This window comes from Stegostoma tigrinum, chromosome 31 (assembly GCF_030684315.1).
Source record: "Stegostoma tigrinum isolate sSteTig4 chromosome 31, sSteTig4.hap1, whole genome shotgun sequence".
Lineage (NCBI taxonomy): Eukaryota > Metazoa > Chordata > Chondrichthyes > Orectolobiformes > Stegostomatidae > Stegostoma > Stegostoma tigrinum.
In genome coordinates this window covers 16,738,479-16,765,328 of record NC_081384.1, presented here as the reverse complement: position 1 = coordinate 16,765,328, position 26,850 = coordinate 16,738,479, and the positions used below count along the sequence as shown (strand labels likewise).

General features: G+C 39.6%; 1 long non-coding RNA gene across 1 annotated transcript in view; it reads right to left on the bottom strand.

The window, feature by feature from the left end:
- Positions 1 to 9,924: 9,924 nt before the first annotated feature.
- The window catches only part of LOC125466434 (uncharacterized), a 69,714-nt gene continuing 52,788 nt past the window's right edge, over positions 9,925 to 26,850 (bottom strand). The window contains exons 3-4 of the long non-coding RNA XR_007250451.1: positions 13,176 to 13,298; positions 9,925 to 11,195 (exon numbers count right to left, since the gene is read on the bottom strand). This is a non-coding gene — a long non-coding RNA (uncharacterized LOC125466434). The remainder of the gene's footprint in view (positions 11,196 to 13,175; positions 13,299 to 26,850) is intronic.

The window sequence follows — 26,850 nt, the reverse complement described above, 5'->3', positions numbered from 1 at the left end:
CATATGTGATGAGACAAAGGGCAGAGAATTTCAAATTACTTAGTACTACATAGAGAAGCATCTGAAACATGAATACTGGAGTTTCAGTTTGAATCTGCATTGAATAACTTGGAGCTAGAAGCAGTTGCTAAGGAAGTAGATGTGGCTCAGACATAGGTTTTTGTAGACATCTGACAGACAGGAAACAGAAAGTAATGAAGTTTATACATGGCAAAAGAGACAAATACAAATCCTGCCAGAATGAAGGCCAGAACACCTTCAAGGTGGACATTCCCAAAAAAACTTGAAAAACCAATGCAAAAGCAAAATACTGCAGATGTTGGACATCTGAAATAAAAACAGAAAGTACTAAAAACTTATCACATCTGAGCAGCATCTGTAGAAAGAAATAAAGTGAACAGGCAGAATCCTGCTCCCAGAGATGATGTTCTTGGAGGTGTAATACTTGTAACAAGGTCAGTCAGGTGGACCCATAGAATAGGAGTTCCCTGATTGGGGCTGTTAATCTGGTCCAATTAGGGGGCCCTGGCTGACAGATCTACACAGAAGTGTCAGACATCTTGTTCACTCCTACAACTGACTCTGAGGGACCTGGATCAGTGTCAAGGACATGTTAATAAAGGGTGGCATGGTGACAGGATATTGGCCTCTGCACAGCTATTTTAATGGTGATGAGAAAAAGGCGCACTCTTTTAAGGAATCAATTCACAACAATCGTCTTTGTGTTGGGGTAAGCATTTCTTGCATCATGCCATTATTTGGGAAGCTTGACTCATTCAAAACTGCAGTGAAAGTATATGGAAAGAACTGCACCTTTTTTTGGACAAAAGACACTAAGACACGGAAAACAATGGGTAATAATCCTGGCAGCTTGCAGACCCACATTTTTTTTCGTTTATTAGGACTCTCACTTTCCCAGAGGCACCAAATACTAAAACCATTCAAAAGATGACAGATCCAGTTAAGGAGCATTACAACCCCAAGCCTCTTCTAATTCTGAGATATTATCAGTTTTACTCAGCAATTTGAGAACCAGGGGAACCCGAATTGGGATTTTTGACGTGCGTAAGATGACTGATAGGCGCATGTAACATTGCTTTAACCTGTAATGAGATGCCGAGAGACCATTTGGTATGTGGGATTTATGATGTAACGATGCAAAAGTACTAGCTGAAGCCCAACAGGACTTCAAATGGACACCATAAGTGCCTCTGTCATTGGAAAATGTGGCATGTGGACCTTTGAGTTTTGGGGTATTCTGATGGAAGTGACACCCTTGCCAGGCTGACTGAGCTTGGGGAACACCACTTGAGTGAATGCAATTGCATAGCCTCACTCAGGACATATCATAAACACAGGGACTCCAGGTCAGCCCACATCAAAACCCCAAAATAAAGCTTCAGTCAAGTGGTTAAATTTTCTTCAAGATCCAGGGCAGCAAGCCATTGTAGTTGGCGCTGGTACATGGACTTGAGACAGCAAGCGAGTCCCATTAGACCTAAATTGAGTAAGAACATAAGATCATAAGACATAGGAGTGGAAGTAAGGCCATTTGGCCTATCAAGTCCACTCCGCCATTTAAATCATGGCTGATGGGCATTTCAACTCCACTTCCCTGCACTCTCCCCGTAGCCCTTGATTCCTTGTGAGATTAAGAATTTGTCGATTTCTGCCTTGAAGGCATCTAACGTCCCGGCCTCCACTGCACTCCGTGGCAATGAATTCCACAAGCCCACCACTCTCTGGCTGAAGAAATGTCATTTCATTTTCAGTTTTAAATTTATCCCCTCTAATTTTAAGGGTCCTATACAGGTCCTACTCTCCCCGTCAAACGGAAACAATTTCCCAGCGTCCACCCTTCTAAGCCAGACATTATCTTGTAAGTTTCTATTAGATGTCCCCTCAACCTTCTAAACTCTAATGAATACAATCCCAGGATCTTTAGCCGTTCATCATACGTTAAACCTACCATTCCAGGGATCATCCGTGTGAATCTCCGCTGGACACACTCCAGGGCTAGTATGTCTTTCCTGAGGTGTGGGGCCCAAAATTGGACACAGTATTCTAAATGGAGCCTAACTAGAGCTTTATAAAGTCTCAGAAGCACATCGCTGCTTTTATATTCCAACCCTCTTGAGATAAACAACATTACATTCGCTTTCTTTATCACGGACTCTACCTGCAAGTTAACCTTTAGAGAATCCTGGACCAATACCCCCAGATCCCTTTGCACTTCTGATTTGTGAATTTTCTCACCATTTAGAAAATAGACCATGCCTGTATTCTTTTTTCCAAAGTGCAAAACCTCACATTTGCTCACATTGAATTTCATCAGCCATTTCCTGGACCACTTTCCTAAACTGTCTAAATCTTTCTGCAGCTTCCCCACCTCCTCAGTACTACCTGCCTGTCCATCTATCTTTGTATAATCGGCAAACTTTGCCAGAATGCCCCCCTTTATCCAGATCATTAATATATAAGGTGAACAGCTGCGGCCCCAACGCTGAACCCTGCGGGACACCACTCATCACCGGTTGTCATTTTGAAAAAGAGCCTTTTATCCCAACTCTCTGCCTTCTGTCAGACAGCCAATCCTCAATCCAAGCCAGTAGCTCACCTCGAACACCATGGGCCCTCACCTTGCTCAGCAGCCTCCCGTGAGGCACCGTATCAAAGGCCTTTTGGAAATCTAGGTAGATAACATCCACTGGGTTTCCCTGGTCTAACATACTTGTTACCTCTTCAAAGAATTCGAACAGGTTTGTCAGGCACGACCTCCCCTTACTAAAACCATGCTGACTTGCTCTAATCCCACCCTGCACTTCGAAGACTTTAGAAATCTCATCCTTGACAACGGATTCTAGAATTTTACCAACAACCGAGGTTAGGCTAATCGGCCTATAATTTTCCATCTTTTGCCTTGATCCTTTCTTAAATAGGAGGGTTACAACAGCAATTTTCCAATCATCTGGGACTTTCCCTGACTCCAGTGACTTTTACAGTATCACAGCCAAAGCCTCTGCTATTTCCTCAGCCACCTCCCTCAGAACTCTAGGATGTAGCCCATCGGGGCCAGGAGATTTATCAATTTTTAGACCTTTTAGCTTTTCTAGCACTTTCTCTTTTGTAATGCCTACCGTACTCAACTCTGCCCCCTGGCTCTCCCTAATTGTTGGGACACTACTCATGTCTTCCACTGTGAAGACTGACGCAAAGTACTTATTATGTTCTTCAGCTATTTCCTTATCTCCCATCACTAGCTTTCCAGCATCAATTTGAAGTGGCCCGATGTCTACTTTTGCCTCTCGTTTGTTTCTTATGTATTGAAAGAAGCTTTTACTATCATTTCTAATATTACTAGCTAGCCTACCTTCATATTTGATCCTCTCCTCCCTTATTGCTCTCTTTGTTATCCTCTGTTTGTTTTTGTAGCCTTCCCAATCTTCTGATTTCCCAGTGTTCTTGGCCACTTTATACGCTGTCTCTTTTCCTTTGATACATAGCCTGACTTCCTTTGTCAGCCATGGCAGTCTAATCCCACCCCGGATAATCTTTGTCTTCTTTGGGATGAACCTATGTACTGTGTCCTCAATTACACACAGAAACTCCTGCCATTGTTGCTCTACTGTTTTCCCTGCTAGACTCTGCTTCCAGTCGATTTTCGTCAATTCCTCTCTCATGCCCCTGTAATTACCTTTATTTAACTGTAACACCATTACATCCGATTTTGCCTTCTCTCTTTCAAACTGCAGACTGAACTCTACCATATTATGATCGCTGGCTCCTAAGTGTTCCCTTACTTTAAGGTCTTTTACAAAGTCTGGCTTATTACATAGCACTAAGTCCAGAATAGCCTGCTCCCTTCTGGGCCCCATCACAAGCTGTTCCAAAAAGCCATCCTGCAAACATTCCATTAATTCCCTTTCTTTGGATCCACCAGCAACATTATTCACACAATCCACCTGCATAATGAAGTCCTGCATGATCACTGTGACCTTGCCTTTCTGACATGCCCTATCTATTTCCCGGTGCATCTTGCACCCCTGGTCCTGATCACTGTTAGGAGGTCTGTACATAACTCCCATTATGGTTTTTTTGCCTTTGTGGTTCCTCAACTCCACCCACACATCCTCTGACCCTATGTCATTCAGTGCAGTAGATTTAATTTCATCCTTAACTAACAAGGCAACCCTGCCACCTCCCTGTCTTTGATATGTTGTGAATCCTTGGATGTTTAACTGCCAGTCCTGAACTCCCTGCAACCATATCTCTGTGATGCCTACCACATCATAATCATTCAAGAGGATTTGTGCTGTTAATTCATCTACTTTGTTGCGAATATTACGAGCACTTAGATAAAGTGCCTTAATGCTAACTTTCTTATCATTATTAGAGATATTGGAAATCCTAAGAAATCTTAGGATATTCTTCCTTTTTGCTGTATTCCTAGTCTGCCTCTAGCTTAAACCCACCTGTACATATGCTATCCTGTAACTTATCTTTCCATTTAACTCCATACTCCCTGTCACTTTCACTTTCCCTTCCCCCCCAACTCAGAAGTTTAAAGTCCTACTGACCACCTTATTTATCCTTTTTGCTAGGACACTGGTTCCAGATCGGTTCAGGTGGACACCGCCCCAACGGTACAGATCCCCCCCCATTCCAAAACTGATGCCAATGCCCCATGGAATCTCTCTTTCCCACACCAATCCCTTTGCCACGTGTTTACTTCCCTAACTTTGTTTTCCCTATGCCAATTGGCACATGGCTCAGGCAGTAATCCGGAGATTATGACCCTTGAGGACCTGTACTTCAATTTCTTTCCTAGTGCTTTGTAATCCCTGAACAGGTCCTCTACCCTAGCTTTGCCTGTGTTGTGGTAAGAGAACACATGGGCCGGTATCCAGGAGAGTGCACACCTTGAAAAGTCCACCTGAATCTGGTTTGGAACAGCTAAATTTCTTAGCAAAATCCAAATCAGAACAAACATCTGGTTAAATGGTCACCCAGTTCTAATGAGGTTTTTTTTTTCATTCTTTATTCATTCATTCACAGGATGAGGGCATCACTGGTTAGGCAGCATTTCTTGCCCAGCCCTAATTGCCCAGTTCAAAGTCAACCACATTGCTGTGGGTCTGGAGTCATATGTAGGCCAGCCAAGGTAAGGAAAGCAGTAAGGACCTTAGTGAACCAGTGGGTTTTTCCTGAAAATTGGCAATGGATTCATGATCATCATTAATTCCAGATATTTATTGAATTTATATTCCACCATCTGCCATGGCAGGATTTGAACTGGATCCCCAGAATGTTCTCTGGATTAACAATCCAGTAATAATACCAGTAGACCATCGCCTTCCTCTTAGGGGAAGGTCGATACAAATGTGGCTGTTCCAGTGATCACAGAGCCAAGTTTTAACAAAATTTGGTCTGATCTCCAACTCTTAAGATTGCACAAGATCTCAACTAGATTGAGAACCAATATTGGGGACCCTTTACAGATTAGGGGTGGCACAGTGGCTCAGTGGTTAGCACTGTTACCTCACAGCACCAGGGGCTCTGGTTCAATTCCACCCTCAGGTGACTATCCCTGGGGAGTTTGCACATTCTCCCTGTGTCGGCGTGGGTTTCCTCCCAGTGCTCCAGTTTCCTCCTACAGCCCAAAGATGTACAGGGTGGGTGAACTGGCCATGCTAAGTTGTCCATAGTGCCCAAGGATGTTTGGGTTAGATATGGGGAAATGCGGGGATAGGGGAACGAGTTGAGGTGGCTGCTCTTCGGAGGGGCAGTGGGACTTATTGGGCTGAATGGCAGCTTCCACACTCTTGGGATTCTATGAACTTCAGTTCTGTTCTCTTATGAGAACCAGACAGTTCAGTTACCACTGATTGTATTAAAAGACTCAGACCCAAAATTGTTTGAGAAAGATTCACCTCGACTAGCTCAACATTTTTCATTAGTAAATGGCTGCCTGAGTGAAGTCTTAATTAAATACCTGGAAGAACATCAGGAAGGTCTGGGGACTATCAAAGGAGCTGAGGTCATATTGAATTGTTTCCTGGTCAACATGCAATGATTCTGCAAGGGCCTACTCAGTGCCATTTCCCTTATGGGCAGAAGTAGAGACAGAAATCAGGACGCTGGAAAATGAAGGAATTATCAAACCAGTCCGGTTTACTGAATGGGCAGCATCAGTTGTAAAAATTGTGAATTCCAACGCATCAGTTCACCTTTGTGGGGACTTTAAACAAATGGTAAACCACTTTTTGCGGTCCCTCGCAGGGAGGATTTATACACAAAGCTGGCAGCGGGGACTGGCCTTCACTAAGCTAGACATGAGCTATCCGTACCTGCAATTCCAGTTTGGTGAAGATTCCCAGGAGTATGCTACAATTAAAACTTGTTGGGGTTTGTACCAACGTACGAGACTGCCATTTGGGGTATCATCAGCTTGTGCAATTTTTCAGTGGATAATGGAGAACATTTCACCATTTATTGAAATGACTTGCTAATAACAGGGAAGAGAAATAAGAAGGACTTAGACAACTTGAATACAGTCATCAGGCTGTTTTCCCAGCTGGGCGGGCATACAGCTTAGAAGGGAAAAATGTGTGTTCCAGGCACCTCAAATGGCTTACTTGGGCTACAGATTCAACAGGACTGGGTTAGACCTATCGGAAAACAAAGTGAGGGTGATCAAAGGTGCCCGAATCCAACTTCTGTACCGTTGCTCAGGTTTTTTTGCTTGGGCCGGGAATTATTACGGAAAGTTCATACATAACCTGGCCTCCATCCTGACACTTTCCATCACCTCTTAAAGAGTCAGTCTTGGAAATGGTCCTTTATCGAAGACATAGTTTCAGGGAAGTGAAGAAACAGCTGTCACCCTCGAAGGTGTTGGCACACTATGATCCCAAGCAAAATCTGATATAGACATAAGATGCCTCCCCATAGAGCATTGGGGTAATATTAGCACATTGGTAGCCCAATACAGAGGAATGCCCAATTGTGTATGCAGAACTTGGGATAATGCACTACATAAATACACCCAGACAGAGAAGGAAGGTTTGACAATCATATTTAGAGTCAGAAAGTTCCACTAATACCTTTACAGATATAAATTTGTAATAATAACAGACCAAAAGCCCTTCATATGTCTATTTATAAAGAGGACAAGGCAGTGCCACCCATTGTTTCAGGCCGAATACAAGTTGGAACACTGTCCAGGAGGCCCAATAGCTAATGCAGATGCATTGAGCTGGTTCCTGCTGGCAGATCCACCACCAGTCGTACCATGATAGTTCTAAATTTTCTGGATGCACTTCCAGTCACAGCTGACAAGATTAGACTTTGGACACAGAAAGATCTGGTCCTGGCAAAACTGATAAAGCTGGTGGTGACAGAGGAAATCAAAGGGCCATTGCAATCAGAATTGAAACATTTTTGGACCAAAGAGACCAGATCACAGTAGAGAACTGCATATTATTATAGGGAGTAAGAGTGATTGTCCTGAACAAAGCATCCAGATATTGACTGAACTCCACCAAGGTTATCCAGGAGTTTCCAAAATGAAGATGTTGGCGAGAAGCTTTGCCTGGTGCCCAAGATTGGTTGCAGACATAGATGCATTGATGGAGCAGTGCTCAAAGTGCCAACAAAGATAAAAGTTACAGCCACAGGCTCCCCCACATTTGTGGGAATGGCTTGGTAAACCCTGGATTCAGTTACACGTCAATTGTGCAGATCCTTTCATGGGGTCAATTTTTCACTCATTGTGGGTGTCCATTCAAAGCAATTGAACATGCAATTGAATCATTCATCAGACACAGGGACGATAATAGAAAAACAGAGAGCATCTTTTGCAATACACAGACTCATGTAAGCATTGATTGCAGATGACAGGCTACCATTTACCAGCTGGAAATTTGAGTATTTCCCAAAAGTCAGATGAGATTTGACATACAAGGATAGCTCTGTACTATCCATCATCCAAACGTCTCGCAGAAAGTGCTGACACAACTTTGAAACAAAAACAGAAATTGCCAGAAAAGCTCAGCAGGTCTGCCAGCATATGCAAAGAGAAATCAGAATTAACATTTTGGTCCAGTGGCACTTCTTCAGAACAAATAACTTTGAAGTCAGGCTTAAAACAAAAGCCTATAGCTTCATTAGGTACCAACCTATCATAGTTCCTATTTGATTATAGGACCACCTCCCATGCAAATACAGAGATAGTTCCAGCAGAGCTGCTAATGGAGACAAGTCTCTGCACCAGGTTAAATCTGATCTTCCTGGATCTGGAGTGGCGTGGTGGGGGGTGTGTGTGAAACTGCATCAGGAATGTCAATGCCAGACACAAAACTCCATTAAGCAAGCGAGACAGTTTACGTCAGGGAATGAAGTTTGATATAGAAACCATGGGAACAGCCCTGCATGGGTAAGAGGCATGGTTGATACGAGGTAAAGTGACAGATAAAGTAGCTGTAATGGTCCTGAACAAGCGGGTGGATGGTATGTAAGCTGCAAACTCACAAGCAGCATGGGAACAAAACATGTTTGGCTCCTCAGCAGCCTTTCCGGAACCCATGCGTTCTCCCTCTCCATCAAGTGTTAAAGATACCTTGGGATCTGAGGTGGACATGGCAGATGTTAATGCCTCAAAACCTTTGCCACCTGAAGAAGGGAATGAGTTTCTTCTGAGATTTCTTCTTGGGCACCACAGGCAAGCTACACATCACCTGTATCAGAGACAGAGTTGGAGGAACCTGACCTGATGCTAAAACGCACCAGGAAGAGTTACAAAAATAAAGAACTGGTGTTGTGTCCTCGGATTCAGAAGGAGAGGGATGCAGTGACTGAAATGAGGTCAGCCTGGTGGACCTCAAAAAATGAGTTCTCTGACCGGGGGTGTTAATCTGGTCCATTGAGGGAGCCCTGTCTGACATAAGGACAAGAGTGTTCAGACATCCTGAGTACACTGAGAGCTGGCTCTGAGACAGCTGGATCAGCATCAAGGACTCTCCATGTGTAAACCAAGGCTGACTTGGTGATGGTATGTTGGCCTCTGTGCAGTTACTTCAGGGGCACTAGGGCACTCAATTGATAGAGTGATGTATCCAATCTCTCTACCTTACAGCTTCCATTAGAATTAGGCTTTGATGGATTCCTAGATTTGAGCAAGATCTCCTCAGCCAGCTTAGAACTTATATTTGAAAGAAAACTCCTTTAAATGAGCTAGGATACTGTTTTAAAATGGCTGCTGACGTCACCTGACCTACAAGAGAAACAAAGTTTCTAAGAACCTCTGAAATGAGTTAATGGCGTACACGTCTGGACAGTTGGCCTGCATTGCTTTACCCTTGCCATTTTTTTAATAATTTGGACAAAGCTGTGGATAATAAGTAATAGCCACTTCATCTGTAGAAACTGGCAGAAACAAAGAAAATCAGCTCAAACCAGAAATGCAAAATGGTCCTGAAGACTGCACTATCTATTTCAATGGTACTTTGGTAGCTTTGACAAAGGAAATAAACATGCATTGGCCACATGTGTACCAATAGTCAATTTTCACATGAATAAACCATGCCCCTGCCCTTGTGAAAAGCTATGATTAGAAGCTTATGATTGGTTACAGAAGCAAACAGCCTCAAGAAGGCTAACAAAATGGAACAACAGCAGTTGTATTCAAAAGGTTTTGTTTTTCAAGCTTCATCCCGATAAGTTTGAATAAATGATGGAGATGAGAATTAAACAATAAATGGAACTTGAAGTGTCATGGCAACTACTCTAGAAAAGGGAGGACTGTAGTTCAGTAGAGACTTTTAAAGAAGATCATTGGTTGCAACCACAGTAAAAATTCAAGACCACCAAAGACACTAATTTGAATGAGTTATGGTCAAACTTACTTCTTTATTTTATTGACTCAAAAGGTCTGCCTGGCCTATTTCCTTATGTAGTTTTACACATGGTCAAGAACATATCGAATTGAGAAGTTACATCTTTTTAAAATTTCAGTCTCTGTTACAACTATTCTCAGGCGTGAAAAGATAGGAATCTCTGGATTTCATCAAACATCATTACTTTTGATTGATATTGTTAGATTCATTTCAATGCAGCAAGCTGAAGTAGCCAAGGAATGGGGCTGAAGCAAAATTAGTAGTAAAACGTGAAACTTAAAAAGATGTGCCAATTAAGTTGGCTTTTAAATTTCTAACTTGTTTCCTTTTCTTTCTGAGAGGGGAAGCTTGGGATGATGGAACGGTAAAAGAATCATTAGGAAACCTCGTTCAGTGATTACAGCTGGCTGGCCTGTGCTTTCCAGGTTGATTAAGTGATTAGAAGGATCATTGGGCAGGTCTGCATCTGTGCAAACTTTGTGCTGGAAATGTTATTGTTTTTACCTCACGGATTTCGACTTCCAACCTTAAAATGATTAAAGATGGAAAACTGTTAAAGAAAAGTAGTTCCATCCAGCTTTGGATAAGAGCTCTTTTCAAGGTCAATTTGTTATAAGCAAACTTTGCTGTAATGATGAATTAGATTTGTACCTTATTACTGTGTGGAAAATTTTCAGAGATGTTTCAATTCATTGCCATGAGTTCTCCCTTGCTTTTGACAGGATTTCAATAAAACTGTCGGAATCTGAATTGAGTTGGAACCTGAATCCAATAATTACATCGTAATTCATTAGTAACGGGGTAGGCCGTACATTCCCTCAGGCTTGCTCCACCATTCGGTTAGATCATGGCTGATCTTCACCTCAAGTCCATTTTTCTGCTTTTCTTCCATGTCCCTTGATACCTTTCCACTAAAACTCTCTACTGCAGTCCTAAAAGGTCCAATTGTCCTACTTATCAGGAGGCTGTGAGAGAGTTCAAAATTTTGACTGGGCTTTGTGTGTGGGAGTGAAAAGCTTTTATTGAAATGTGGTCAAAAGCTGAGTCCCCGATCAGAATCAAAAAAAATCCTAGAAATATTTTCACATTATATTGAATAAGACAGAATTACATTTCATGGATTTCAGAATCTTTCAGAAAATAAACAAAAGAATACCACATATACTGAATTGTGGTCACATGGAAGCAAGTCAATTCCTTTCTGGCATGGATTCTTCAGCAGGATCTGAAGCAGAGACATCCAACTGGCACTCCTCATCCTTTATGCTGGCAGATTGTTCCCATGGATTCTCAGATCCCATCCTATTGGTTTAAAGTGAATGGAAACAAGACTCATTCAAACATCCACAGCTTAATTCTCGATCATAAAGATACTGCAACTTGAAACTTAAATGATCATTCAGTAAGTCAAAATCCTTGAATCTAGAAAGAGAGTTGACATTGCAGAGCAATTTGTAATAAAAATACACAATTTTTGGGTGTCTCCACTTTGTTGATTTGATAAGTGGGGAGACAGAATGGTAGGAGGAAAAGCATGGGATGTATGGAATGTGGGAAAGAGTTAAGACGAAGATGAATTGGCGAATAGGTTGGCACAAGCAGAAGGGTTGGGCTGGGCTATGGGATGGGGTTAATGTGAGAGCGTTGAAAGAAAAATGAAAGGTATGACATGACAAGCATGGCCTGGGAAGGATAGAATGGCGTGCATTTAGTGACTTAAAGAGGGACTGCTACAATTAAGGTACTCATTTCACCACAATTGGTTTGCAGATCCCTACTCATTGTCACTAAGTAGATTTTGTGAAGCAAGGAATGCAAATTGTTCCTTTTATATAATTTTTTCTGTGTAGCCAACGGGGGCACTGTTGGATAATTAGTTCAATAGCAAATTTTAAAAATTGGAGTTTGAATTCATTGTCAATTTATTAGCCCGAAAGTGGCTGCCAACCATTTTAAAGGCCCACAAACAACAGTAAAATGTAAACTTGCATAAATACATCTTATGCCATAAAATATACAACACAATTTTGACAATGTTCATCTAAAAAAGAAGGGTGAGCTATAAATGCAGCTGAAACACTAAGCTACACAAAAATGGTTCGGGTCAGCTGTTTCCTGATACATTTGTTCTCCAGCTATTTGTGCACATACCACTGATTTCTATACAGACGTCCTCAATAAATATAGCTTAAATGTTTACATGGTTTGACTTGAATTAAATTAAGTTCAATTCAGAGTAATTCCAACAACACGGATATAGCAGTCCATATTGATTCAATGTGAGTCGATCTATTGTGCATGTTTAGTTGCTCCATCTGCTTTGACTTTTATTTCAGAATCAGTTGAAAATAATTGTCTCTCCACAGCTCTCTGGAATGGGCAATAAGTGCTGGCCTAGCCATTGATGCCCTCATCCCATGAACAAATAAACAGAAAGTGATGATACCAAATACGTCAATGCAGAGAAGGTGAATATTAACATGGGATGAATTGAGCAAGCTCAATGTGGTAGTAATCCAATTAAATTGGTAAAAAAAGTCTGAATTACAGAATATATATCACTAGAGTAGCATTTTTGACTGTTAGATTCATAAATTAAATCAATTTCAATCAAAAAAGTGCTTATTTGCATGATGAAGATAGTCAAACCTTAAAATCTAAAATCTTTGTTTCACATTGACAGAGTAACAATATGATTGATATTAGAGTTTATTCTGAGAAGTTATTGCATTGTGATGACTGTGCTTGATTCAACCAGTTCAAAAGCAATATGCAGCACAATAGAAAGGAGGTAGCTTCATGAAAAGAGATGCAGATGTGATTACTGCCACACAGACTCTTCCGGGTGATGTCATTCAATTTTTTCTGGCTGTATTTAAAAGTACTATGCTCCAATTATTTACAGCTGTGATAATAAATGCTGGCCCCCTTATTTGGTTCGTCTAAACTTTGCAATTATCTATTCAGAAGTTCAGCCTTACTCTAATGGCCATCTCCCATTCTTTTCTTCTTTAGTCATTGACTGTTGCACAGGCCCTACCCAATTTCAGTGAAAATCTTCCAATGAGAGAAGTCATCAAATTTCTGCACCACAATCATTTATAAATCTTATATTTGTGGATGCTACAAATTAGGTTTAACTGGTATCTGGCCATTATAAAAGTAAAACTTCATGATCCCTTTCTAATGCAACATTAATCATTTACAAATATTTTTATTTCTCTGTTCACATTGAATTGATTGCTGCCTTACTCATTTTTCTTTAGGTAGATGAAGACGTACCTTCAATTCTTACGCCTCTTTCATGCGCCACTGGTGACTTGCATTTAGGAACAGTATGTAAGGCACTAGTAAGATACTTTTCCTTTGCTTCATGCAGATCGATTTAGAATTCATGTGCATTCTCTGCAAATCACAGGTAAATGCAGTAATACATACTGTCAAACATACTCCACATACTGCCAGGAAAAAAATCAAATATAAACTTGGATTTGGATTCAATTAATTCTGTCCAGTTTTTTTCTAAAATAAACATAATTGGATCTACATTTCCATAAAGAGTGAGTCAACACGTAAAGTAAGGATTAGAAACAAACACAATTCAAATGCCAGCTCAAATTTCAGGGTGTTTTTTGTAATTTAAAAGTTAATACTAACTGGTGGTTGAAAATGAAATCTCAAAAGAATGAGAAAGTCTTTAAACTGACCTTTGAGAAACACACTTCCTTATGAATGCTTTAGGGTTGTGTTTCTGACTATTAATAATGGCTACATTAGACTGCAAAAAACATGAGACGGCAAAATCATTTTGCTTTTTGGAAAGCAATATACTGCATATGTAAGAGCCTCATTAAAAAAATATAAATTAACCTTTGTGCAATTTCCACTTGTTTAGACCCAAGATCATGTTGTACACATTTGCCCCTGGAATGGGTGCGAAGGGAAACTTCATACGTGAAAAGGGAAAGAGCAAAAGATTATTAATATTTTTATTCTTTGGTGCAACTTGCAAATTTTAAAGTAAAAAAAAATCGCTAGTTTCCATAATAGATTTTAAGGGTTGGTATTAAGAACACATGGGGAAATTCATATGAAAACAAAAACAGCAGAAAATTGTTTACAGGATAATTGGTAAGTCAGCCATAATTGTCAAGAAATCAGAAAAAATTAAAAATGTAAGAAGAAGAAATAATTCAAAAAAAGGAAATTAGAAATAAGACTTCACTTAACAGAAAGAACACAAGTGTGAAAACGGCAAGCCACAGAATTAAATGAGTTACAATCCTTGAAGAGCTACAAGTGTGTGTGTGATATTCCAGCCCATGTTGGAGAGCTCGGAAAGCAAGGCCAACTCCAGCCAAATTGTTACATACACATGGACTAAAACAGTAAAAACACAGCTAATCAAATGATGTTGATGGACACAAAGCATTCTGTAGAAAGTAATAACATTGTGAAAACCTACATTTAAATTATTTGTATTTTAAAAAATAAAACACTTGCATGTGAATATAAAAAAAGTGTCCATCACACTTTATAGATATTTTCTAATCACCTATTCAGAGATGCTATCAGACTCTGCTGGAGCATCTTGGTTCAAAGATAGGGATGCATCTTGCAAACCACCCATCGCACTTCACACATGGGCTCCAATAATGACTTTGTCCCTTTTGGGGTAAACTGATATTTTTACCCAGTTTTCCAATCTTTTAGAACTGATCACTCTCCAGTTGGCTTCTGGATGTGACTACCAACAATTAAGCTTGAAATGATTCCTATAAACCGCTATTAACAATTAAACATTCTTGCCTTAGCAGGGCAAATGTCTATCATTGCAACAAAAATAATATTTTGTATTATATAATGAAATATTAACAAGTAAAATGACACATCTTTCATTATCAACAAAACAACTTGTCATTTATTAGCAATTGGAAGTCCCAGCACAGTGACCTTACAGAATGGACATTGGTGCACATGGTATTAAAGGGTTTATACTTGAGTAAATACAGTCAGCACTGTGATAATGTCAAGAGGATTTGATGAGAGAGTAAAATAGAATTTCATGGAAATGTTGTACAAGGGTCTGAATGGATTAATGGTAAGGAGAACATTAAGCATAGCCCAATGTGATGATACTGGAATGCCTGTGAGTCTAGCGAGAGCACATGGAGTACAATGGTTTAAGAATGTAACTTACAACCACTATCTTCTCAAAAGCAAACAGCCAGTCACCAGCACACATGCCTTGAGTGAACTGTTTTTGGGCTGTCCAAAGAGTAAGATCTGTCATTTGAATCTTCCTCATGGACATTTTTACCAAGATTACCTTATTAATGCAACTCAAACATTGTGAAAAAGGAGACAAAACATCAGGACATTTTTATTTTGTCTTACTCTCAGTAAGACTAAGACAAAGAAAACAAGCTTGAAATAAAGGTAATTAATTTATGCATTATAAGAAGTGGGTGCTCATTGGTTGGGGTTTTGTTGGTATGGAGAAAAACAAAAATAGTTAATTGTCAATTTAAATTTTCAGACCAGTTAGGTAGACTTTGGTGCAAAGTGGCAGTGGCCTGACTAATCAGAGTCCCCCTGTCTGATTTAAGAACTAAGATTGACACTTAACTGTTCTTAAAATATTTCCATGCATATAATCACCCAAACAATTCACAGTCTTCTCATGGTATATAAATTAGTGCCCCTCCTTTTTTTGAGTCTGTTTCTTACATTTTAATTCTGGAGTTTAAAGATGAAAAGTTTTGATTTTAGGTCATTTCTCATTGATGTTTAAGTTCTGTACTACCAATTATTTATTATTCCTTATATATAGTTGCCACCATGCAATAAACTACATACTGAGCCTCAAAAAGTGAACAATTCTAGTCTAACATGGAAATTTATTTGGGAGACTCTGTTCCATCTGTGAATGGTGGGGAACACCTCCATTAAAGTTGTAAATGGCAGTTAGGGATTAAGGTCAGGCCTCTCCATTACAACAGCACAGGAAAAATTTATTTAATGATAAAATAAAAATCTTTTAAACTGCCTAGCTGTGTCAAAATCCATAGTATCAGAAATAGAATTGCCAGGAAGATTTAATTGCAGAGATGGGCCAAATGGAATAGAATACTGGACATTTGAATTAAAACAATTCTTGAAGATAGAATAGCTTCGAAATAGGATACTAAATGAGAAGCTGAACAAATAAGTATTATACACAGTAGGGAGTGCAGCAGATAATGTAATAACTCACCAAGAGGCAAAAGAAATGATAATTACATTCAAAGAGGTACTGTAAATCTTTGACAATTACTTCATTCTGGGAACAATTATAATTCTTGAAAATATGATTAAACGAAGAATTGAGTAATTGGTGGATCCCTAGCAAATGTAATTAAAGATCCCCACAGACTAATGGAGAGACGCATGTCTGGTGACTTAAAGTCAGAATTAATGAGAAACGGAATTGTTGTAGGCATTACTGATGAGTAATTTGTTAAATTTATTACAGTCCAAAGATGACCTGAATCTGGAGAAAGCCTTTCAGTTAGTGAATGAAGCAGAGGTCCAGAAGTAACACGGATTTATCTGAAGGGCTGAGGATCACATTTGGCACGAAAGAGATCTTGTGAATAAGTCCAGTTCTTAAGGCATTAGATAATAAAAGATATATATCATAAGCTCATGCAGCAGACAGGACAGACATAGAAAATCCTTGTCAATGCTATAGAACAAAACAACCTCACAAGGATGATCAGTGGCAACTGTTAAAATGAACTGCTTTTAGTGTAAAACGATAGGTCAGCCTCAGAAAATAAGCTGAAGCAGGATACAGCCTTAGAATACCAAAAGACAAAGAGCTCCCCATACAAGGAGGTAAGTAATAAATAGTAAGATGCGGCAGTCTCCAGAAGACAAAACAATTGTTGTTTTAATACAACTTGGTGACACAAACCAAACATTTTGGCAAGCCGACATTTATAACAATGAACATCTGACAAATTTCATGTTAAACATAAAAATATTTGTAATGATATTATCAGATAGTGACCCTTATTGACTAAACACATTAAATCTGACAGAAATTAAATACATGGTCTACAGCAATCACACTTGATGTTGAAGGTATGATAAGAAGCAATTCTGAAAGGGTTAAACAACAGAAGATTTTTTGGGCTCCATAAGCTTCTGGAAGAACATAAATAAATAGAATTCTTCAAGATTAATTGCATTGGAATAAGAAATTTGATTCATGTCATCAATGAAACAAAGCTGTGACTTTATCGGTTTGGTCAAAATGTTTACTACTACTATTAACATGGAAGAGAGCTCAGATTCCAATTCCAAAGAAACATTAAGAAAATCAAACAAAAACTCAACAACAGAACAGTATGTCCACTTGGGCCAATGAACAAATTGCAACTGAACTAGAATGCAACCAAGTAATTGGCTATAACAATAGAAAGTCACACATTAGATGCTGAGATGATGAGGCAGAAACATGTTCAAGTGGGATATCTGATCTGCCTAGCTTTCAATGAAGAATCCTCTACAACTGTAACAAATAGCATTTCTCAGGTCACAAGTAGTCTTCAAATAACACAATCATAGAAGTGAACAAGTTGACTTCATCACTAATTCTTTCATTGAGGGCCAACAAAATTGGCTAAACTAATCATCAAGGTGAGATAAAGGCTGCCTACTGCAGTACGGAGCATTGAGTGGATTTAAAATAAAAATCCACGGACACAAACGGAAGATGTAGTGCACACAACACCACTGAAGACACCACTAAGAAGAGACAAGCAATATCTAATAATTCTAGATTTTGCAAAGAAAAATGTACCGACGCTAGCAGGGATGATGCTATCTTCTTTCAAACCAAGAGACTGAAAGACGGCACGGGGGCTCAGTTGTTAGCACTGTTGCCTCACAGCACCAGGGACCCAGGTTTAATTCCACCCTCGGGCAACTGTCTGTGTGGAGCTTGCACATTCTCCCCTTGTTTGCATGGGTTTCTTTTGGGTGCTCCGGTTTCCTCCCACAGTCCAAAGATGTGCAGGTTAGGTGGATTGGGCATGCTAAATTGCCCTTAGTGTTCAGAGAGGTGTAGATTAGGTGGGTTATAGGGGGGTGGGTCTGGGTGGGATGCTCCAAGGGTTGGTGTGGACTTGCTGGGCCGAAGGACCAGTTTCCACAGTGTAGGGATTCTATGATTCCTCCCTTCCAGAACAGAACCTCAGATTTCAAACTGTCAGGAGACAATACAAAGCAACTACCTTCTGCCAAACAAGCTAGCAATCTTCCAGGTTTGAAAATTGTGAAACTGTATGACTGCTAGAATTTGTAATGTCAAAAACCTGGGTGAAGTTCAGTAATAGTAAATGTAATTATATAGACAAATGTATGACAATCATCGTATCGACAAAAGCGTATTAAGAGACATTGCATATGGGTCTGGAATGGTTACTTTCTGCAAACTATATTAGGATGGTGCAGCAAGTAACATCCTCTATGATGATGTCATGGAAGACTTTTGTGAACTCTCAGCCTCTCTACAGTGTTTGAAGTAATGTAATGATTATTCTTATAACCTATAAATATTTGCAAAGAAGCAATAAACTACAACTTGTTTACAATACATATCTCATTAAACCAGCAAGGTGGCCACTTTCACACATTATATTACGTAAGCCCCTAAAAACCCTAGACACTTAGATCATATAACAGTCAGTGTAGACAGCAGATGCCATGGTCTGAAGGGTAAATGTACAACAAGGTAGCTGTGTGAGTCTATGTAAATTTATGCCTTCAGCATTAAATGGCGAATGATCCAAAGGGTATTCTTTAAGCAGATGTTCAAGCCTGGGCTGTAATGCAGTTTTTATACAATGATTTATATATGCGACAATTGCTAAAATATCATTACATTTACTTTTAAAAATTATGACAGGCTAAATTGGGAGAACGTAGCAGTGTGTAATATTTGAAGCATGAGTCAGATGCACCTACCACCATGTCTTTAATCTCAGTATGATGCCTCGTAATGCAAAGCAGTGCTCCAGGACAGCACTTCCCTAATTTATTCAGGGAGTGGAAGGTGGAGCATGTGGGAGCAAGTTCCCAGTCTTAGTTGCAGCAACAGTAGGAAGCATGCATTTAAAAACTTCCCTAGTCGGGGGAAGCAAATTCACTCTAAACCATATTTAACCTTAGGAAGTAGTTCAGCAAACTGGTAGTAGGTTGACTGTTTGAGGAATGATCCATGTTGGCAATAAAGCTGAGGTGAGAATGTTTTATTCATAGGAACTAACATGTCTGGAATTAACCAAACATAATTTTCAGAAATAATTCTCAGCGAAGTATCCATAACATCACTGGGACTTAGGGTATTGTGGTGTCACTACATCTGCAGCACTCAAGCAATGTGTTAAGTGTGAAGAAACAGCAATTGACACAGACTATCAGAAACATTCAACAAAAAGGTGGAAATGTGCAGTGTTTTGCTTAGCCCATTTATCTAGTGAAAACCAGTTGGATTTAGACAATGCCTCTTAAATAAACACTTAGTACACTATAAAACTTACTTTTCACTGACATCTGCATCCTACTGTTATTTTTAGCCACCTGCTGTCCAGCCCTGGATAGCAGCTTTTATGAATGAACTGTTTCTTTTTTCCTCTCCAAAACTTGGGAAGCTCACAGGAGTGGGTGCACTAAGGATTGTAGTGTCTTCTACACATCCTCCCTCGACACCAATTTTGATGGAAAATATGCTGCTTTAAAGAGCCAGGGAAGAGAAAAATGCAGCCTAAGTGCACGAGGGTAGGCTGAACTGAAAAGCAGGGTCTGCTTTTGACAAAATTTATGACACCTGAGGGACAGATAAGTCATCCCATTTCCACCCATCCCATCACAGTCGATAGGATACATTCATAAAGCACAACATTAAGTAACTTACCTTTCTATATTCTGATCATTTCATTTTTTTTATGGTTGCTGTCAGAAATTTTGGTAAATTTTATGTTTCCTGGATCAGTAGTTGAATCTTTGGCTCCAATATTACATTACAAACTAAACAGTTAACTCTTCAAACTGAATAGTTGTTACATCCAGTTGGGAATTCTTATGTTGGAAAAGATGTTCAAGCAAACTTTTTTTTTGTCTTTGCTTCTCTCTTTTTGATTCACTGTGAATTCTTCAAGAATCACAAATAACATAGTTTCTACACCTCAATACCTTATAAAGCGAAGGCTGTGCTTAATGTGGAAATTTTTTTTTAATTCAAACACTGCTGTATAAGGTGAAGCATGTGGGAGCATATACATTCAGAGAACATTAAACTAACAAAATACTGCAAGTCATATTGTAAATCTGTAAAAACAGGATACTGGGTGGAAGATGTACACAATTATCCATTGGAGTTTACGAGGTAAAGCATGATTTACTCTACATTTTCAAGATGGATTAGAGAAATAATTCCTACCGGAATCCGGCAACAGATAACACAGTCAAAAAATTAAAGCTAACTCTTAGAGGAACAAAATTCGGATGTACAAAATAGGTAGTTGCATTTTGGAAACACAAACAGCAATTGATGCCAGATCTATTGTTAGTCTTAAATCTGAGTTTGGTAGCTTCTTGTTATTTAAAATGGATATGGGACAAAGGTGGGCATATAGAGTTAAACTTCTGATCAGCCATGATTTTATTAAATAGTGAAATAGTCTTAATGGGCTATGCGTTCTACTTCCAAGACTTTGTTACAAATTGCAAATTGTTTCAACAAAATATTAAGTGTGCCAACCAGTTAGTAGAGTTATAAATTGTAGTAGGAAAGCCTAAACAGTTTCTGAAAGTCATCCAATCTACAAGAGTAAACCATAGACTTAAAATTTAATAACTGCTCTCCTTCATTGGAGCAGTATTTACACTTCAAAAGTAAAACTAAAGAAAATTGGTCATTCAAAATATAAAGACAGCATAAATGTGTATAAAGCCGCAAATGTTTTTCTTTAAAGATGTAGTATAAAAATTAGCTGATTGTCTCATGGTAGGCTGGAGTCTGAAGTATAGCTATAATGTACAACATATAAGAAAACTGACCAATAACCTCTGAATGGTCAGACTTGGTACGAATCAAACAGTTTCAAGCATTTGACATTCAATGACACCACAATCACTGAATCCTCCCACTATCAACGTTCTGAGTTACCAATGACCAGAAACTGAACTGGATTAGTCGTATAAATACTATGGCTACAACAGTTTGTCAGAGCAAAGAATCTTGCAGCAAGTGACTTACTTCCTGGCTCCCCAAAGCCTGCACACTATCTACAAGGCACAAGTCAGGAGTGTGATGGAATACTCCCCACTTGCCTGGATGAATGCAGCCCCAAAAATACTCAAGAAGCTTGACACTATCCAGGTCAAAGCAGCCCACTTGATTGTTACCACAGCCATAAACATGCACTACTTTCACCAGCAACACCCAGCAGCAGCTGTGTGTACCATTCACAAGATGCCTTTTAGAAATTCTCCAAGGCTTATTAGACAGCACCTTCCAAACTCACAACCACTTCCATCTGGAAGAACAAGGAAAGCACATACATGGGAATACTGTCAACTTCAAGTTCCCCTCCAAGCCAATCATCATCCTGACTTGGAAATATATTGCTGTTCCTTTAGTGTCACTGAGTCACAATCTTGGAGCTCCCTTCCCAGTTTCACTGTAGGTGGACCTACTACAGTGATTCAAGAAGGCAGCTCACCACCACCTTCTCAAGGGCTACTACACCCTCACCCCATGAATGAATATAAAAACTTCAGGTTATTATTTATCACAATCTAGTGGGCCTCATTGATTTTGTTTCTTCCATGATCCCTTATGCTCATTGGCCTCCTTTTTTTGAAACTTACAACTAAAAGCCTCACCTGGCTGGCGTGAGATGGGTATAAAAAGGGGAAAGGCACAAGACAACATGAATAATGGATGAAAATGCCTGCCTCAAACTGAGGCTGCTATCTAACACATATGTGGATGAGGGGCCTGACATCTGCTTAAGGATCTGTCCCAACAATTCAGACTAATAAAGCCTCAAGCATGCTTATGCCGAGGTCAGGTTGTGAAAATTGCCACTGTAACGGTAAGTGAATGTAAAAATTAAAGTTCTGTGGTTATGTGGAACCAAGGGGAAAAATCTTGCTCATCCTTTGTGGATTTTTCAATGCTGCATTCTGTCCTTTATTTGTAGGCAACCACACATGAACCATGTCATTAGAAACTGATGCCTCTTGGCAAATCATCCTGAAGGAAACCCCTGAGGACCAATTTCCGGTGATCCTCCAGCCTCTTTAGGTAATTGACCCAGTGGGATGTGGGGCCAGAGCTGGGAGCAGCAAAAAGCCTTTACAAACCTCTTAATCATTGGCGACTAAAGATTTTCCAGTTAATCAACAGGTATCCCACACGAGGTGAGGGACAGTACAGCTGCCTAGAGGGGGCGACCTTGCAGTAGCACAGGGATACGTGCACCAGGCAGGCTTCATAGACCTCAGCAACTCCCACAGGCTGACATCTTCCAGCTGCATCTTAAGAACACCATCGGAAGCAGTTCAAACAGGAGACTCATTATTAAGTCCTTTAGGCAACTGAAGGTGGGTACAAAAATGTGATCTTACAAACATACCCACATCCTGAGAACACATGCAATTTTGTGAAAAAGAAACAGGCCCAATGCTTTGCCCCAGTCATCGATCTTAAAGATAAAGTGATTAATGTAAAGTACTTCCTACATTGAAGTTGTACAGGAAAATTGTTTTTTGTTAAGTGAAATACTACCTCTCACAGGAGATCTTTAAAAATTGATCTTGTTTGCCCAAGAAATTGGAGTCTCATTCATTCTAAAATTTTACAGCATAAAAAGGGCCATTCAGATTTCAAATGCTCACTGACACACCTGGGGCAAGTGGGTCTTGAACTCAGAGATAGGGGCATTACAACTGCAACACAAAAGCCCCTTTGCTTATTTATCTTAAGTTTCACATGCTACTGGAGTAGGACATGAACCCATTGTTCTCTGGAGGTGTTAGATAGATTGCTAGTCCATTGACATTACCACTTTACCACCAGCTACAGCAGCTTGTATGGAACAGTGGTGTTCCTACCTCTGTGTCAGGAAATACCCATTCAAGGCCTACCTACTCTGTGTGTCATAACATATCAGATCAAGTCGTTTAAAATACCTACACAGATACTCACAAGAACAGCACTTATGTACTCAGATTTTTTTTAAAATCAGCCAATTCTGACATGTTACAATACACATGCCTGGGGCAGATTGGGCTTGAACCCAGGCTTTCTGGGACACAATGACTGCACCACAATATCCCTAACCATGTACTCTCAGACATGTTCAAATCAACCAGGTCACATATGTTATGACACATTTCTGGAGAAGATAGGACTTGAACTCAGGGCTTCTTGTTCAGAGGTAGGGGCAATACCACTGCACGACAAGAGCCCAAAATATGTACTCTCACAAACCCTAATTAGCCTGCTTCATTTGTATACAATTAAACACAATTTACATATATTTAATACCCTCCTTTCCGCTGGAGGAAGAAGGAAGCGAAAAGTAGGAGAAATAAAAGCTGCTGCGACAATTCAATTTTAAACGTAAGAGTTAAGGGAATGTTTACAAAGGAATAGACAATTCCAAAATAATTATTGATAAACAACTTATGGTTTTGTACTGTTCTAACAGAAATCAAAAAATAGGGTGAAATTTCTTAAAATAATAGCGTTTTCCTAACATTAACTATAAGGAGCTAACTGAGAATAAAAAGTGAGTGGTAGACTATCAGCTTACAGGTTGTATTTGTGAGTTATAGTGGGGCAGGAGTTTATACAGCAGTATCCATTGCAGGACTCTATGCAGGTGCCTTTTTGTGAGTATCTGTAATCTTTTGTTTCCTCTTGCTGCAGCTCAGTCACACACAAGTCCATATTGTTTCAATTTGTCTGTGAAGGGAGGCCTTATACCAGGCTCAAGCCATCATCCAAGTTCAAACAGCTGGATATCTGGGAATCCCCTGGGAATGTGTCTTGGAACAGATAGTGGAAACTAAACAATGTGGGAAAGGTTGGCAATAGCCATGATATGTTGAGTCAACTACACCCCTCTTTCTTTCTCTTGAGATAAACCAGGTCTTTTTTGTTATGGTGAGGGATTACAGCGCTGTCAAATGGATCAGTTTTTCCATTTTACAATCTATGACAGTATTCTAAATGTGCCTAGACTTGATATCATGTGCCAACATTGTTTAGACAAAGGCAATAATGTGAAGAAGTGGAAGGTTCACTTCTAATTGTTTTAGTTCAAGAAATATTCACACAACTGCCTCTTCCCAGCCCAAACTAAAATTGTAGAGAATCTGAATATATTGAGCCATGGGTTGAGGTTCCCCATTACTCAGTCCAGTCAACTATGATCATGCACAGCTACTGCTGAGAGATTATCCCCTTGTTTCCTGTGGTTAATTCAGACTTCTTCACTAAATGCCAAATGTTGTGCAACTTCTATTTGAAATTTTTGAGAGCATGTGTTCACCACATTGGTGAGCAACGGGAGGACTAGAGAATTCAATATGTTTCCACTTTGTCTGCAATGACGGAATAGACACTTCCTGGTTTCTCTTCAGAAATGGGGACAGAGTGAAAGAGATAGAAACAGACAGAGACACTTATAGATCAATAAGTCCTCAGCATCAAGTGAGATACAACAAATGCATCTGGGTGAAGTAGAAGGTACTTATACAATATAAAATACAGCACAGAGACAGGCCCTTTGGCCCACAAAGCTATTCCCAAATAATTTATGCATTCCACAACATAAGAAACAATGGGTCAATCAGTAGCCATGGAGTGGGTAAGAATTCAATATACACACATCCCTATATTTTTGTACAGATCATCTCTCTAGCATCCAAAATGGTGGCGGGACTGGAATCCATATGTCCTGCCTCCATTTCGAACAGATTTCATTTTCGCCAGTTGGGGAAGGGTATAACTTACATAGTCTAGGATTCCTAACTCAGCTAGGCCTTTCAAATTCATTACTGACTATAAATTTCCATCGTAGCCTTAAAAGCTCTTAAATGAGGGAGCTGGTGGGAGAAGTGTCAAGCTGTGAGGTCATTTAAAACCCGATCTATTTAATTTGTCATTAATAGCTAGGCTGTGTCAATGTGTGGTAAAACCACTTAAGTTATTAAATTATCCAGAGCAATTTGAAAGTTTAAAAGGTTGCTTCTGTCAATGAAAAGTGTCTGTTCCAGTAGTGGATATATAGAGTTGAAATGAGAGTCAGGTGCACCAGTTCCAGTAGCTATTTGATAACATTCCTTGCAGGGCAACATTATGTCCTTATTAATAATTGGGTGATTTCAACAACTTGCCACTATCCTGCTGAGATCTCCTAAGTTCAGAGTTTCATTGGTAGCTCAAAAAGACTATTAAATGTTCCCCAGCCCCAGCCCCTAACCTCTGCATAAATGTCACCTTCTACTAGCTACAATCAGTTCTGAAGAAGGATCACTGAAATTAAAATATTGACTCTGTTGAGTGGGTGCACGCATTGGCATAAATTGGTGTTGTGAAGTGTGGGGAAATGCAAGGGGTGTTGGCGAGAGGGATCAATGAAACAAATGGGACAAAGTCCGAGACAACCCATGGTGGGCTTTTTCAACAGCATCCAGGGGCAATAGGCCTAACTCCATCTCATAAAAAGTTACCACCCTCTGTCCCCCAGAATGGACATCTCCATTGAAGTGCATTCTTCCTAAGGCAGGCACAGGAAGCTCAGAAATTTCTCAATTCTTGTACCCTGACGCATGTGCAAAGATTCAGACCATAGAGTCTAATAGCACAGAGAAGGCCATTCAGTAACTATGTCCATTCATATTTGTACATACATCACAATCATTCGTCATCAAATGTAATAATTTTGGGACTGTGCAGCACAGATAGCCTTCTGCATCCTTATATCAAAAAAAACAAACAAACAATTTCAAGTACTTCTGAAGGAAGACACAATTTGTGAAAGCTTTTCATCGTGTACTACCAGGATAGATGCAAGAATATTAAATTTCTAAGGGGAGTAACAACCACTATTACATGAGAAAATGGGTACTTATTAATTTAGCTTCCTGCGCCGACCTGTGCTTACAAGATTTAATATGTAATGTCTAAGTCGCAATTTGCAATTGGACAACATTTGCTGAACAAGCAAAAAAGTGTGTTAGATATCACACTAACAACCAATTTATGATTGTCTGGAGGACTTGAAATATGGGGTTCGTTTACACTTGCTAGAGACTTCATAGTTAACACACGGGCATCTGTCTCCTGCAGGAGAAAGGAATATGTCCAGGCATTGTACTTTTTTGAACTAAACAAAATGTTTGCAGGACAATTCCCTGGTGCACTCTCCATTGCAAACACGTATTTAAAGTTTTGCATTACCAAACAACTATTAATATCATCCAGTTTTCACTGGATGATATTAATTAAGAAGAGGAGAGTAACAGGGCAAGAGTTGTGTCATCAGAACAAGGGAATAGAGCTGATAGGTCCAGTCAGTACAGATGTGGGTCAGTCAGGATGCACCAAAATAAATATTCCTTATTTTGTAACAAAAACGCAAACAGTATTTCTGCATTATTATCAGTCTCACTTTTATATGTGCAATCATTTAAAAGTCTTCATAAAAATAATTCAGTCAATCTTACCGGGTTAACTAAAATTTTAAACAGTTGAAGTGAAAAGGTTGGTTATTACCCGAAACAGGAACAAGATGTGCAGTTGCCCTGTTTTCCCAGGTTCCAGGCAAAGATAAAATTAGAAAAAGCTTTGCCTGCTTATTGACAATCACTAGTCGGGCTCCAGCAAATG